At 31.5% G+C, this 16,624-nt stretch overlaps 1 long non-coding RNA gene across 1 annotated transcript; it reads right to left on the bottom strand.

Moving 5' to 3' along the window:
- Positions 1-264: 264 nt before the first annotated feature.
- On the bottom strand, positions 265-3,051 carry LOC116011440. The gene is made up of 4 exons (XR_004097026.1): positions 2,631-3,051; positions 2,010-2,200; positions 1,282-1,460; positions 265-525 (listed from the first exon to the last, which is right to left on the bottom strand). It is a non-coding gene; the product is annotated as an uncharacterized LOC116011440 (long non-coding RNA).
- Positions 3,052-16,624: the final 13,573 nt, after the last annotated feature.

Below are 16,624 nucleotides of genomic sequence, written 5' to 3'. Positions count from 1 at the left end.
AAGTCTGTCGTTATGTTTAGCGATGGATATATCCGTCTCTAAATTTAACTACGGATATATCCGTCACTAAATTTAACTATGGATATATCCGTCACTAAATTTAACTATGGATATATACGTCACTAAATTTAACTACTGATATATCCGTCGCTAAATTTAACTACGAATTTTCAATTCGTCACTAAATTTAAATTTTGTTTAAAAAAATAAAAGCTACCCAGTAATTAATAATACATACATGCTTTAAATCTATAATATAGTACCTAAATAATATAATTGTAAAATATATTATATATCAAAACATTCAAACTCAATCACAAATTCACAATACAAAAGCATAGAAGTGTAATATTACATCATTACAAACAATACCAATTATATTAATAAACATAATCTAATCATCTCCTATGTTTTCATCATTTGAATTAGTAGAATATGTATCCATAATGTCACGCCCGAAAGCTTTGTCGCGTATTTTTTCGCAGTAGTGGCAGTGATGTAGTCCTCAACTGACAAGTCATTGACCTACACAAATAATATTATTTCAAATACAAACTAAAAAAGTCATTGGTTAGAGATGATTGCCAGCTTTAAACATGAACATGCAAATCAAAGCCCAGCTCTAATATTTAAGAGTCCAAAAATCCAATGATTGCAAGTATATAGTATATAACTCTCAGCTAATGTATCTTTATGCAGAGACCAAAAATATAGTAAATGCAGGAATTTGTATGAGGTCAAAATCAAAACAAGACTAGAGATTTGAATGGCAGAAAATATACTTAGATTATAGAAAAGGCAACATTTTTGTTAGAAGCTCTCTATAGAATCAAATCAGTGAACAATTAAGGATTTTGATAGGCATCTATATGGATAAATAAGCATTACCTCAGTGCAGCTATGGATGTTTACATACAATGGCCTCTACTCAAATAATCAAGTTGGCAATTAAGTGCTAAAAAATTGTTTGGTATTGATAACTTAAGGCATATAGACATTTGTTTACTATTTAGCTCTGAGAACCTCTTCCTCTGTACCATACATTTATTCATTAACTTTATGGCAAACATAGTATTCAAGAAATACAACATAGGCAAGAAGGTTTTAGAATGTTAAAAAAATAAAATAAAATAAAATAAAATAAAGAGATGAAAAAAATAAATTATGAACTTCAAATGGGAAATGGGACTGAAGTAATATTATTTGACTACATGAGCCTTGCAGTAATAACAATGATGAATTACCAACCAGTTGCTATTATTTGATGAAAGTTAAGCTCACCTTGAAAGTGATACCTTCTTTTTCCATTGGAGGATGAGATGACAGTGTTTGGCAAGCCTCACAGAATAGCTTTTCAAGTATATGCATGGGTGTTAATTCCTTGTTTTGAAAAGGATTAACAACTACAACAAAAATTGTCTTGGATGGAGGAAAATATCCAACATAAACCGCTCGCCCATCTGACACATTGAAAAGAATTTACATGAAATAAATAAATACTGTATAAACAGTTAAACACAAATTTGTTAGGAAATCTGCAGCTTAGTTTAAGAGCACCATGAACTGAATCACAAAAATTTGACTCTACAAAAGTTTTTCAGGTATTGTTCCATTTAGATGATGATCACCTAAATTTTCATTCTATAGATAATAAAAAAAAAATTACTTTAGTATTATAAACATCCAGCTAGTTCACTTTATTAGTCACATACTGCCTCTTGAATGGTCAAAATTGACTAATTTAAGGATTAAAACCTAATAAAAGTCATTTAGGTTTAAAAATTACTCTAAATGAAAAAATTTATAATAATAATAATAAATAAATAAATAAATAAACCTGCTCCCAAGTATTCTATAACTAGGAGATGTTGATAGAAGACATGAGGAGGGATTTACATAACATAGCAAGATTGTGTAGGAAAAAGACTTACAATTCATATCAGCTCATGAAAGCACTTAGAAACGATTAACTACTCTGTAACAAATAAAATCATGGCTATATAGTTTACCTATGATACAAGTAGAAGAAAGAGATTGATTGGCCCAAATATGGACACTTAGTGGAAGTCTTCATTTGCAGTTCACAGAGACTCCAGCCGTCCTGGTCATTCCGCTTCTTAGCTGCTTTATCCACCTTACAAACACAATCAATCTGAACAATAGCATTGAACTCCAATGGAACTTTTGTTTCATAAATCCCCTGAAATAATTAGTTTAGGTGAAGTAGAGTGTTATCGGAATAACATTGACATTAAAAAACAAAGAAAGAAACTGCAATAAGAAAATGTCCTGCAGAAAATGATATTCAAATAATAATTTTTAATGGCAAAACATTAACCTCTCAAGATATATTAGTTTATGAAAATAATCAAAAATTTTAGGAAGCCAAATGTAACTTAAATTTATTCAATTCATATAGAACTGTAAGACTCAACTTTGGATGACAGAGTAGCTTTGCAATAATAGAACAAAAAAAAAATGGTTGAAGAATCTATGTGAACTAAGCGCACAAAATGTTTAAATGTTGTTGAATACATTTCTATTTAGGTTCGGGGAATATCTACCTCCGCTGCCAAAGGTCCTAGCATGCAGTCAATAATTAACAGCCACAAAAGACCAAAAGAACAAACCTTGTACTGTACTCGTGGTCACTAGAGACCGGAGTACTGAACTGTTGGCTGCTGTCGGTGGACGAGCTCACGAGGGGTCGACGAGGCGATAGGAAAGACGGAGCAACTGCTGCGTTCGGCGGAGAAGTGGTCGACGAGGCGAGCCGGTGTCAACGCAAGGAAGAAGAAGACATCGGCAGTCGGTGCAAGGAAGAAGACATTGGCGTTGGGCAGTGCTAGCAGAGTGTAGGCGGCAGCATCGCCGAACTGCGTCGCCGCTGATGGAGTACGCCGGATCTACAGAGGTCGTCGGAATAGAGGACGCCCATCGCTGCCACCGCTCGCCAAGACCAGACACTGCCTTCGCCGGATTCCATGGCACCGGAGCTTCATTGTTGTTGATGATTTTGTTGCTTTGGGTAAACGAGACAGTGAGAGAGGGGCTGCTGCAGATCTAGGTCATTTGGCAATGAACATTACCATGTCTAGGGCTAAATTTGTCGCTACATTTTATTAAAAAATTTCCCGGTCATATTTTTTAGCGACGGAAATTCAAATTCCGTCGCTAATCTATTTAAAAAAAATTTCCGGTGATGCTGTTTTAGCGGCGGATACCATTAGCGACGGAAGATAATATCCGTCACTACTTTGTAAGAAAACTAAATAGATGCTTTATTTTAATCAGCCCGCCAAAAATTCGTCGCTAATCTGTCACTAATTTGTATCTATTTTATGCGCCGCAATTTACTGCTAAAATTAGCTATGGAGTTAACAACAAAATTTTTCCGTCGCAAAATCCGTCGCTAACTTTCAATTTTTTTAAAATAAATAAATCTGTCGTTATTCCGTGTTAAATTAGCAACGGAATAAATTCGTCGCTAAATCCGTCGTTATTTCCGCATTTGTTTGTAGTGAGTGTTGTTCTGTAGCAGTGCACTAAATTCTTCATCAATCGCGTTCCTCCATTCAAGGCTTTTCATAATTTGGGAGTGGCACGTAGGTTCTTAGTCATTAACGCAAGCAATTAAAGCTTTGTTACCTGTGGAATATTGAGTTACGTGCCTTAGGATCATTGGATGAGTGTGTTGAGGACATTTGGGCTTAGGAAGGATCAACTAGAGGCGAAACAGGATCAAAATCACCTGGAGGAGGGTTGGGGCCGGCGACACCGGTGTGTCACGGGTGTGTCACAACCATGTTCCTCAATGGAATTGGGACACGGTTAAAACACGGCGGTGAAACGCCCGTGTCAATTTGTCACTGCAGTGTTAGGTACCGTGACATGCCCGTGTCGGGGCCGTGTCACACACTGGAAACTTGACACAGTCGCAACACGCTGGCGACACCAGCGTGTCAATTTTCTGACTCCCCAATTCGCTTTGTATGAACATGACAACCCATGGTCTTGAGTCATAGTAGAAACCTGTGGAGAAGTTTTAGCTGCAAAAGGGAAAACACACTCATCAAATTGAACATGGCGAACGATTAGAATTTTTCTAGTATGTAGATTCAATCAACGATATCCTCTAAAAAACTATAGGTAACCTATGTAGGCAGATGGAGCAGAATGATACTCTATTTTGTAGTGATTGTAGGGACGGTGATAGGGGAAACATAAACAACCAAAGACACGAAGGAATGAGTAATTTGAAAGCTTTTTGTTAATGATCGCATATGGGCTCAGATAGTTCAAAGTGGAAGAAAGCATATGATTAATCAGAAAAACTATTGTTTCGTAGGCATAAGCCCTAAACCTGGTAGGGACAAAAACATAGACAAGTAAAGTCAGGCTAGTTTCAATGATATGTTTATGACGTCTCTCAACACATCCATTTTGTTTATGGGTGTAAGCACATAATTGGCGATGGTTAATCCCAAGACTAACAAAGAGTTTGCCAAGTTTCTTGTATTCACCACCTAGATTAGACTAAATGGCTTTGATTTTGTTGGATAATGTGCGCTCAACCAGTGCCCTAAATTGATTAAAAATAACATAGATATCTATCTTTAGTTTCATGGGAAAGAACCAAGTATATCTGGAATAATCATCAACAAATATGACGAAATAACGATGACTTTCATTTGATAAAATCGGGGATGGTCCCCAAATATCTGTGTAAATTAAATCTAAAACAGACGAACTAGAAGTAGTGCCTTTTTTCTAGAGAAAATCGTGAGGATTTTCCTAGTTGACAGGCAAAACAAATAGAATTATCGTTACCACTTGACGACTTTGACATTGAACAATTATGTTGAATTTGATATAGGGCTCTAGAATGAGGGTGGCCAAGTCGGTTGTGCCAAACTTCTTATGACACTTTGGATGTGATGAATGCTATGGGTTTTTGTATCGGAAGTTTGTATAGTCCCCCTGAGCTCTCTCCTCTAAGTAGAACCTCCTTGGTGGTGTGGTCCTTCACAACAACAACAACAACAACAACAACAACAAAAAAGAAAAAAAAAAGAATGAAACTCAAAGAAGACATTATTATCAGTGGCAAAACACTTGATAAACAGGAGAGAATTGGTGAGTTGTGAAACGTGTAAAACATTTTGTAAGTAGAGGGAACGTGAGGTAGTGGATATAGAAGTGTTTCCAATACTAGAAATATTCAAACCTATATCATTACTGACTTGAAGAGTGTCGTTGCCAGTGTATTTTTCCACTTGTTGCGGGGAAGATGGGTCTAGAGTGGCATGATGTGTAGCTCCAGTGTCAAGAACCCAGTTTTGAGATAACGGAGCGGTGGCTAGATCATCTGCATAGGTCATATTTGCCTGAGGAATTGGAGCACCTGAGTATCTTTGGTAACACTATAGAGCAATATGACCAAGATTACAACATATCTGGCACTTTGGAACATAACCACGACCACAACCGCCACACTCACGACCATGATGCTAAGTAAAGTTATGTTACTACGGAGAGGCAATGGTTGGTCCTTGTTGTGCAACAAGTACTAATGGCTGGGCTAGAGAAACATCTAATGAGACATATCATCAGCATAGATAAACTGATGTGCAGTGAGGTAATCATTGAGTTGATCAATGGTGACAGGTTCCTTGGTAGTCAACGATGAAACCATCACGTACTCAGATCGGAGGCCCTTGAATAGATAGAGATTAGGTTCATCTAATCCAATTGGTCGCCCAACTTCGGCAAGTAGTCCAATTAAAACATAGGCTTTGCCAAGATACTCACTTGTTGTGGAGTCTCCCTAGACCAAAGACTGCAATTGACTAAAGAGACTCAAAGAACATGCCCGAGAGGAGGGCACAAAGGCATCTTAAATAGCTAACCACAGGGCTTGGGATGTGGTAGGACCGACAACAACGTACATAACCTCATCAGATAGGGACGAGATGAGCATAGGCAAAATAATTACATCCCGACGTACCCAATTTTGAGCCTCAGGATTGGCTACTATGGAAGATCCATTTGGAGCCTTAACAAAGAAGCTGGACACGGGAATGTGCCATCTATGTTACTACGTAACCACTAAGATTTTACCCTCGAAGAAACGGAACGAGCTGGATCTTCCAGAATAAATAATTAGAGGATGTAAGTTTTATGAATATAAAGTGATAGGCTGTCTGTGGGGTATTTATAGATGGTGGAGCTGAGGGGTGGGAGATATATCAAAGAGGGTATGAGAAGAGGACATTGAGTCACCAGTGGTTGGTGGTGACACAGTATCATTGGCGGCGGCGGTGGTGGCAGTAGGGTTGGCAACCATGGATCTTTAAGTCTGTTGATACCATAGGAGAACAGAACAATAGTTCTGGGAATGATATTATTATTGATCAAACCAAGATGTATTTATAAGGATATAAAGAGTCCTAGTCAGAACATTAAGGTTTGATAACTTTGATTCCAACATTATGAACTTGACAATTTTAATTTCAACCAAGAACAATAGTTGAAGTTAGTGCCAAAATTTGTTTCTTTATTCTTTCCCTTTGTTTTTCTATGGTGAATTTTGATTTCATAAAGATGAGAGTAAAGAGAGCTTCCTCTTTATATTATTTACTCTATAAAATTAATAAGAGCTAATAAAGTTAGCCCTAAGGCCATCTCTAACGTATGGGCAAAACGGTTAATAGGCCACACCATTCCACCATCCCACCATTTATCCAACTCTAACTAGCAGCAACCTAGCGGAAAATCGGCAAAATATTTGCCGCTGATGGCGCAACAATGTTGACCCGCGGCAAATGGGAGAGGGAGAGAAAGATTACTTTTTTGCCCTAGCTAATTTTGATAATTCCAAAACTATCCTTTATTTGTTTTATATGTATTTTTATATTTTGTTAAATATTTATATTTAAAGTTTGTATTATTAAATATAAATTATATCATTTTAAAGATCTCATTAAGACGATTAAAACAAGACTAATATTAAAATATATTAATTAAAATTTCAAATACATCAAACATAACTACAATATAATAAAAATTAAAATACATATGATATAAAATTGATATTAGAAAATACAACACAATTTTGAAAAATAAAATAAAATAAATAATTTCCTAGTCAACTCCCACTTCTTCCCAAATTATTAAAATATTTTTCAAATTCACAGTTTGATTCAACTCTTCCTCCATGTCTTGATTTCTCTCTGCAGCAAATTGTAATTGTTTGCGTCTAATACACTCACGCACAGTTAAATCTTCTATCACATGTAAATTCATTCTTAAGATTTTGTTTTCTTCTTTTCGTTTTGTCACTGCTACTTTGTCTGCTGCAATTTGAGCTTTAAACAAATCAAGCTTATACTGTTTTTGGAGCAACTCATGATTGTATTCGAACATTCCTTTGAATTGTGCAATTTGTTGTTCCATGGCGGCAATAAATTGATCGCGCTCATCAGAGAGTTGTTTCTTCATCACAAATTATATTTTATATTAAACTAATTAAGTTCAAACTAAATTATATTAAATTAAACTAATTAAATTCGAACTAATAATTGAGAAATCAAATTATTTTAGAGTAGAAATTTGTTGTTTTGTTGTAATGAGTTGGAGATGAATAAAATTTGGTGTGAGAATATGCTGATAATATTCCTTTTGATGTGCCATTTGGTGAAGAAATTTGATGTTTTGGTGTAATGTAGGTGGGAGATACTCTAACGGGAACTAAAAAATGTTGTGTAATTATTTGTTGAAATGAATGGTTTATATTATTTTGATTTTAGTATTTTTTTTATTTTTTCAACTTTACCATATATTACCATTCACTTTTAAATATCACTGCATTCAGTCAGTGTAAACTTCGGAATATTCCATTAATTATTTATTATTCTTAACTTACTCATTCATTTTCATAACCCCATCTTAATCAAAATTGATATAATTGTTAAACATATATTATGAATATGTTAGAATATTATTAAAAACTACAATATAAAATTTAACATGAACTTTGATCAATTAATTAAAATCACACATCAGGCATTAATGAAGCGGTACACCTAATTTACACTATATATTCAACACATATCAAAAACTATAGCTCTGTTTGGCAGAGTTTATTAGGAGCTTATAGCTTATTTTAAGCTACTAATAAGCTATAAGCTATGTTTGGTAATGTTCCTAAAATAAGCTAGTAGCTTAAAATAAGAGCTTATTTTTTAACAAAATAAGCTAACTTTTTTTCTATCTTTAACCTTATTATTTTAAAAGAAATGGCAGCATTTACTCTTCCCAATTAAAACCTTTTGGCTAAACTTTTTTGACTTTTTCTCTTCAATATGTTTGGTTGTAATTTCAATTTGACATTTGTGTTTGAACATTGATTTTTGTTTGAACTAATCTTATGAATTATAAACATTTTGTTTTACTTTATATGTTCTTACTTTATATTTTATTAAAATATATTGATTTCACTATTTTATATTTTAATATATAAACAAAGCTATTTAAATTTAAAACTATTTAATTTGTATGAAGATGTCCTTTTTAGTCTTTTTACATTTATCAGCTTATCAAAAAACTAATTTTACCAAACACTTTTAAGCATAACAGCTAGCTTAACAGCTCTCCAGATTTCAACTTCGAGCTTATAGCTTTTCAGTTTTAAGCTACCTTTTAGCTTTCAGCTACATTTGTAGCTAGGTTTGCCAAACATAGCCTATGTCTATTATCATTGTCTTTTTGGGAAGGAGGATTTGGATCTATTTTTGAAGGTGCACTGCGCCAAAGTACTAAAATTGCAGTGAAACACACCAAGGGACTAGATAAAAGAAAAAAGAATTCATTATTTTTGGTAGAAGTGGCAACAAGAGGAAGCATGGATCACGCCAATTAATAGGATTTGTGTTGCAAAAACTATGTTTGGGTACTATTCAGTGAGAGTGTTTTCCTCTAAAACTGTTATTGCACTAGTTAATCCAAAATTTTTGCCACGGGTCATAGTTATACATTTTTGAAATATTTATTTTTATGAAAAATTTGATAATCTTGCATTGATATACGCTAGGATACTGAATGATAATTTGATAAATTCTAAAAAACTAATTTAAAAATACACATTGGACATTTGATTATTTGTGCAATGCGTGTGTGGTAACTTGTGTGTGTGTGTGTGTGTGTGAGAGAGAGAGACACACATATAGAAAAACCAATCCTATGTGATGGGTTTGACCAAGAAACTGTTAGTAAGAATTGAACTTGTAACTTTTTGATACAAGAATCATGCTCTACATACCCACTCGATCATGTCCAAAAACATTTTTAATTTGATAATTAGATATGACATTAAATTTGGTTGAAGACAAAAACTTGTGTGAGGCTGTCTCATGGATCATTGTTTATGAAGTTAGGTCAGGTTGTAGACAACTGGATGTGTAACTGTGTAAGTATCACAATTTCACATATAAGTATTATAATATCTATCATAAGTAACAATTTGTGTTTAATTCAAATTGGTATTGAATTTTTTACAATAAGTATATTACAATTTCTTTAATAAGCAACATTTCACATATAAGTATTACAATATTTATATTAGAATTACACTTTGCAAGTCTCTCAATTTCACTTATAAGTATTAAAATTAAATATTTATCATTACTAACAATTATTTTATCCTAAATAATATCATAATTTACATATAAATATTACAATATCTATTATAACTTATAAGTAACAACTTATTTATTTTAAATTAATATTAAATTCTTTTTGTAATAACTAATAAGTACTCCGTATTATAATTTCTATTAGAAGTAATCTACTTATTATAATTTCTATCAGAAGTAATCAAGAACTACCATAGGCATGTTTCACAATCTATATATAAACTACTAGTTTTACACGCGCATTGCGCAAATGAGTTAATGCCAAATGTTTATATTTAAATAAATATTTGAAAGTATATCAATGCAAGATTATATAGGAGAAGTTTATACATAGGTAATTAAATGTCAAATTTGCTTATTTAAATATGTAACTCAAAGTATACGAATCCAAGATAATATAGGAAATTCATTATAATTGTCACTAAAATAAATGTTTGCAACTTTGTAAAATCGATAGTCTAAATATTTGGTCTAAAAATAATAGTCTAAATAAATACGGAGTACTACTTTTAGTTTGAATTTTTCTAAGTATTCCTAATTCTCTTTTGAGTAACATTGTCATTGTCTTTCATCTTTACTATTTGTTCTCTTCCTTTTTGTTGGTAGTGTGTTATTTGCAATTGGATTATTGTTGGTAGCATAGATGACAACGTCATGCAATGGGATTATGATATAGAAGCTATGGACTTTCCTTTAGGTGTTCTGCTCGAGGTTCATTTGGTTCAACCATTATTGTTGAATGAGTTATTGTACATAAAGAAATCCCTAGTTTAAGGAAAAAGATTTAATAAATTAGTATAAATTTGAAAATTTTAAATATGATGTATTCCAAAGATATTAAAATGTAGTTTCTCATTTCAATTTGCTGGGTAATAGGTTATTTGAGTACTTTCATTGTCAACAAATCCCCAAGTAGTTAATATGATTGGTTTCAAACTATTCTTTTATATTTTTTTTTTCATGGTATTAATAAAATACTTGGTAAATAAATATATAACATTATTTTGTATTATAACATTGATATTTAATTACAAGTGTAAAAAGAACATAATGGACAATGTAATGAATATCAATTGATGAATTGAATGTACAGAATCTTTGCATTAGAGAAAATAAAGACAATATAACTAATGAAATAATTTTTCTTATTTAATTTATTGATAATGAATATTTTTTTAAAAAAATAAAGGCATTGTAGACACATAATTCTAAATTAAAGAAATTCACATGTGTCATTGTAACTACTAATTTATTTCTATTATACTAATAAGAGCCAAAGAGAGTTAGGCTTAAAATGGGTAGAAATAGAGTGATCACGCTTCAATTTGTTGGGTTATTTAAGTACTCTCTTTGTCAACCAATCCTTAAATAGTTAATATAATTGGCTTCAAATTATTTTTAAAAAAAAATTTCATGGTATTAATAAAATACTAGGTAAATAAATATATGACATTATTTTGTATTATAACTTTGATATTTAATTACAAGATATTGTAAAAATAAGATAATGGACAATCTAATGAATATCAATTGATAAATTTGAATGAAAAGAATCTTTGCATGAGAGAAAATTATTTATATATTTTATTTAATTTTTTGATAATGAATAATTTTTTTCAAATAAAGGCATTCTAGACACATAATTCTAAATTAAAGAAATACATATGCATCATTTTTTTTTTTGTTGTAGCTACTAATTTATTTAATAAGAGTAAAATAGATTACGAAACTTAATTATGCCAAATTTGATTGGGATGAGGTTCTAACCTAAGACCTTTCTTATAGAAATTAATGGGTAAGTTAAAAGTTAACGGAATATTAACGGAGAAGAGAATATTTAACAGGAAACATAACGGATTATCATATAATTAAGGATAAATTAGGAAATCTCAAGGAAAAAAAATATAAATCAAAACAATCTGAATCATCCATTTGATTAAATAATTTGACCGCCATTTTTTCTACCCATTTTAAGCCTAACTCTCTTTGACTCTTATTAGTATAGTAGATATAAGTATGACTCTCGGTTGAATGCGTGTTTATTTGGGGATGTTGTTATATTTGTAAAGTAAGTGTTAAAAAAAAATCATTAAATAGAACCAAAAAAATATGTGAATTGGCTAAGTAATTTGTAATTAGTGAGACCAAATTCAAATTATATGCAAAATATCTAAAAACATAATAAGTCTCAATCAAGGTTATATCCTTGATTTATGTCCCTCTTTTTGGATGCTAATAAATGTGTACATTTTACTTTAAATGTTGTACACTTCAATGTTATTAGACAAAATTGTCCCTATTACATTCTTATTATACAAAACTACCATTACACCGTTATAATACCGTTAGTTTTAACTCCATCATTATTATCCTACACCTATAACTATCATATCTTTTTCCTATTATTTAATTGTCATTTTATTTAAATTATTAATTTCTATTTAATGGTTGATTATATTTTAATTAAATTTCTATGAATGGTAAATCATATATGTGTGTATAAAATACATATATTATTTGTGTATATATAATTTGAATTATACATTTTAATTATTTTTATTATTAATATTTTAATATTGGGCATAAGTTTTCGCACATCACGCGTACAAACTAATAGTATATTAGTTTAAAAGAGTGATGGTAGTAGGTTCACAATCCGGTGAAAAATTAGTTAACCAATCAAATCAATAAATTTAAATTAATTATTTTAATCAAAATATTTTCGTTGGATTAACGATATGATTAACCATTTTAAGAATTTCATTTAACAGTTAATTTAGTTTGAAAGTGTTAATTAAACAAATTACTTATTTTTTTTTGAAAACAACAAATTACTTAATTAGTTAACCAAATTGCTAATGTTGTTTTTATTTTTTTAATGATTCATAAATCATATATAATTAGACTAATTTTCTAAATTATTATTATTAATAATATATTGATGTAATGACTATTTTGTGGTGCATGAATTAAATTTTTTTATTAATAAATTTTAAAAATTTTTAAATTTGATATGAAATATTTCAATCAATCAACTAATCAACAAAAAATTCAGTTAGATTAATTCGAAAATAAGAATTTTGGTTTTAAAAGAATATAGTTTTTTGAAAACTATCCTATATTTCTTTCTTAAAATGATAACCAGGATTAAGGGTGTGTTTAGTTCGCACATGAGAATCGGAACCGATATGGGTATCAAATACTTGGTAAGGATAATGACTTTTGGTGAAAGTATTTTGCACGTTTGGTAGTAGGGTGGAATGCGAATGATTATTAATAGTTGGGGAAGAAAAGAGAAAGGGAAATGAAACCCTTATTTCATTAGGGTATGAGTTTTTCAATTAATGGGGTACTAACCCATAGTAGTGTTCTAAAACTTATCAACCAAACAATAACAATGATTTTGATACCCATGCCTTATGTCTAAACCCACTAACCAAACACACCCTAAAAGTAGCTAAAATCCGATGGCAAGTAGGGGAATGAAGGACCTTTTACCTGTACACCACAATTTTTGTCCGTAAGACAAGATGGGTTGCCACCGTATATACACACACACGCACTCATCACAAACTCCCTTCATACTCTCACCTAAGCTCTTTGTCTGTCGTTTCTTCTTGTATTTAATTTATGATAACCACCTTTGTTGCAGTTGCTACCTAAGATACTTCATCCTCTTTCTTTTGTGTTTTATTTCAATTTTAATACTCATCATGCCATCTTTTTTTGTCTTGTATACATATTTCCATAACTTGAGAAAAGAAGAAAATATTTAATTTGCCCAATAATGGTAGAGAGAGATTAGTTCAACTAGGGGTGGGCATTTCGGGCTTCGGTTCGGTTTTTTTGGGTTTCGGTTTCGGTTTTATGGTTTTAAAAAATTTAAACCATTCGTTTTAACATTAGAGTTCGGTTCGGTTTCGGTTCGGTTTAAGTCCCCAAATTTCAGTATTTCCTAATTTTCTGAACATACTATCACATTATCCATATCCAAAATCTAAACATTATATAACAAAATAGCAATTCAAGGTCCAAAAATACTACCAAGTACTAATTGTGAGGTAAAGAACAATTGCAGCAAACAACAAAAGCGCAAAGTAGAAAATAAGCTATAAAGAAATCAAATAAAAATTTTAAGAGAGATACCAGTGAGAATAGGAATTAAACGACAAAGTAGGGGTCAAGGAACTTAGATTTACTTCTTTATTATTATTATTATTATTATTATTATTATTACTATTTTATTGTTGTTGTTGTTAGTATTAGTATTAGTATTAGTATTAGTGTTAGTGTAATTGTTATTGTTATTGTTATTGTTATTGTTATTATTATTAAAACCTAACAAAGTTCGGTTCGATTTTTAACCGAACCGTTCAGTTTACAAGAATCCCGAATCACTCAATTTTGTAGTATTAGTTCGGTTCAGATCGGTTTGGTTCGGATAAACCGAACCGAAATGTCCACCCTAAGTTGAACCAATACCCACCTGTAACTTGTAGAGTTAAAGTACGTAAATTGTACGTTATATTATGCAAAGAAACAAATTGCTTTGTATGTAGTATATCGAAAAACAGGATACTTCGTTCATGTCTTTGTGAAAAGACATATTTTTATTAATTTTTCAAGTTGTAGGCTCAAGTCCATCTCCTTAAACCTAGTAGTTCGACGTGGTAGTCATCACTTCATATTAGCTCCACTGCTGAACACAAAGTATAATATTTTGTATATGTTCATATAAAATATCACCGAATTACAAGACTCTTGAACCCTTGATTATTACTTATATAATAATAATAACAATAATAATAATAATAATAATAATAATAATAATAATAATAAGTTTCATGGGTGAAAGGTACATAAATATTATTAATGTCTCATGAAATGAACATAATCTTTGACGTTGCATTTAAAATTTTGAACTAAGATCATGCGATAATTACTTAATAAGAATATTCTACCTGCTTCTGATGAGTTCTGCCAACGATCATTAATTTATTATTCCAAAATAATAACAATAAAACAACCAATAAGCAGGTATAAAGAGTCATGAATTACTAATCAAGTTGACTGTTTTCAATTCATTTATATTTTTATTTTATTTGTAGATGATGAGGAAAATTCGTACAAAAAAGGTAAACTACACTATAAAGATCTTGTTTGATGAGTTTGACTAAAAAAATATTGACAAAAATCAAACTTATGGCCTTTAGGTACAAGAATCATGCTCTACCAATTTGGCCACCCTTTCAATTCTCAAGGCTTCAATTCATTTTTAGTTAATTTTTAATTGGAATTGAATACTCGCATTCTATTTTGACTTATTGATCGAGTTATTGGCAAAACAAAAAAAAAATAAAAAAAAAAAAAATTCAAACATTTATACTTTGTGAAAATTATATCCAAATCATTGAATTCAAAGAAAAAAAATTTAATTTTATGTGTTATATATGTGACAATTATATCCAATTATAATATCTAACCGTATAAATAATTTAATTATCTTAATTTGTTATTAATTGGTGGGTAAAATATATGAATATTCTTTCATACATGTATACTGGCATTTTGTACGTGTGATGAGGAAAGTTTCATATCCAATTAAAATATTAATAAATAAATAATTAATTAAAAATGTTTAATTTAAATTATATTTCACAAATGGTAAATTTTAATTATTAAATTTGAAAAAATATAGAGAAGCAAAACAGAAATAATTTATATTTTTCTTTACTGAATTATATTTGAAAATATATTGAAAAAATTGAAAGAATTTTTATTTTTGTTTTATAATAATTTAAACATTTTTTATATAATTTATATTTATCTAGGGGCTAAGGTATCCGGTATGTGTGCACTGGATTGCACTGTTATGTACATTTTAGGCTTGTGTGCGCTTTTATTTCAATTTATGTGTACATTTAAGCCAAGTATGTTGGTTGTAGTGTGCACTGAATCGGGCATCATGTGCATTGCTGATTTGTTAGTATGCATGTTGTTATTGTCTTTGGATTCATATGTGCACACTTGTGCTATTGTGTGTGCACTTACCTATTGTGCGGGATTTTAATGGTGTGCACTCGTGTTTGTTTCGTTTGCACTCAAATTGTGAATTCATTCATTAATGCACAGAAATTTGTGTGTGTATGTGTGTGTATATAGACACACATGACACACCCACATATCTGACACTCGGCTTATGTCAAAGCTACTCTAGACTATGGTTCATCAACTACCTCATGTGGGTGATCAGTAGCATCTGGTTCATCTGCTGGCTTAGGGATGGCAACGAGCCGGGGATGGGGAGTATATTTCCCGTCCCCGTCCCGGCTACCCAGACCCCATCCACGTCTCCGCCCCTAGCTGGGAATTGAAAAAAGCACTCGTCCCCGTCCCCGTCCCCGCGGAGAATTTGGCAGAGACGGGAAATCCCCACTCCCAGTCAACTACATAGTCAAACTGTCAAACTAGTTCAATTTTTTAAAATAGAAAAGAAAAAATTGAAATACATAAGCCTTAATAGGTTTGACGGTAAAAATGTTACCGGTGTATATTTCGATAAGTGAGTACAATAGTTTGCGTGTAAGAAAACAGAGCCCCCTCTCCCTTACAACAGGGTTCACTATTTATACCTATGAGTGCAACGACTCTTATGTGAGTGTAACAGATACTTAATGCCTGTACTAAGTGCGGGTAATAACGACAAGGAGCCGTTGGAGTAATTTCTCTTTAATATGTCGTGCTTGTGTAACGGGTGGCCGTATGACTTCCTCCTAACCGTTTGCTTTGCCTCTAGCAGTTTGGGTCGGGTGCTTGCCCAATTATCCTGTCACCAGCCCCCTACTCCCAAGCTGAGAGCGTAGCGGAGTTAGCTAGAGAGTAATAATAGTGCAGGATGATTATTTATTTAATATATTTATTTATTATTTTTT

The sequence above is a fragment of the Ipomoea triloba genome, chromosome 2 (genome assembly GCF_003576645.1).
Source record: "Ipomoea triloba cultivar NCNSP0323 chromosome 2, ASM357664v1".
Taxonomy (NCBI): Eukaryota; Viridiplantae; Streptophyta; class Magnoliopsida; order Solanales; family Convolvulaceae; genus Ipomoea; species Ipomoea triloba.
Note: the sequence above shows the minus strand (reverse complement) of the source record. Positions and strands in the feature narration are given on the sequence as shown.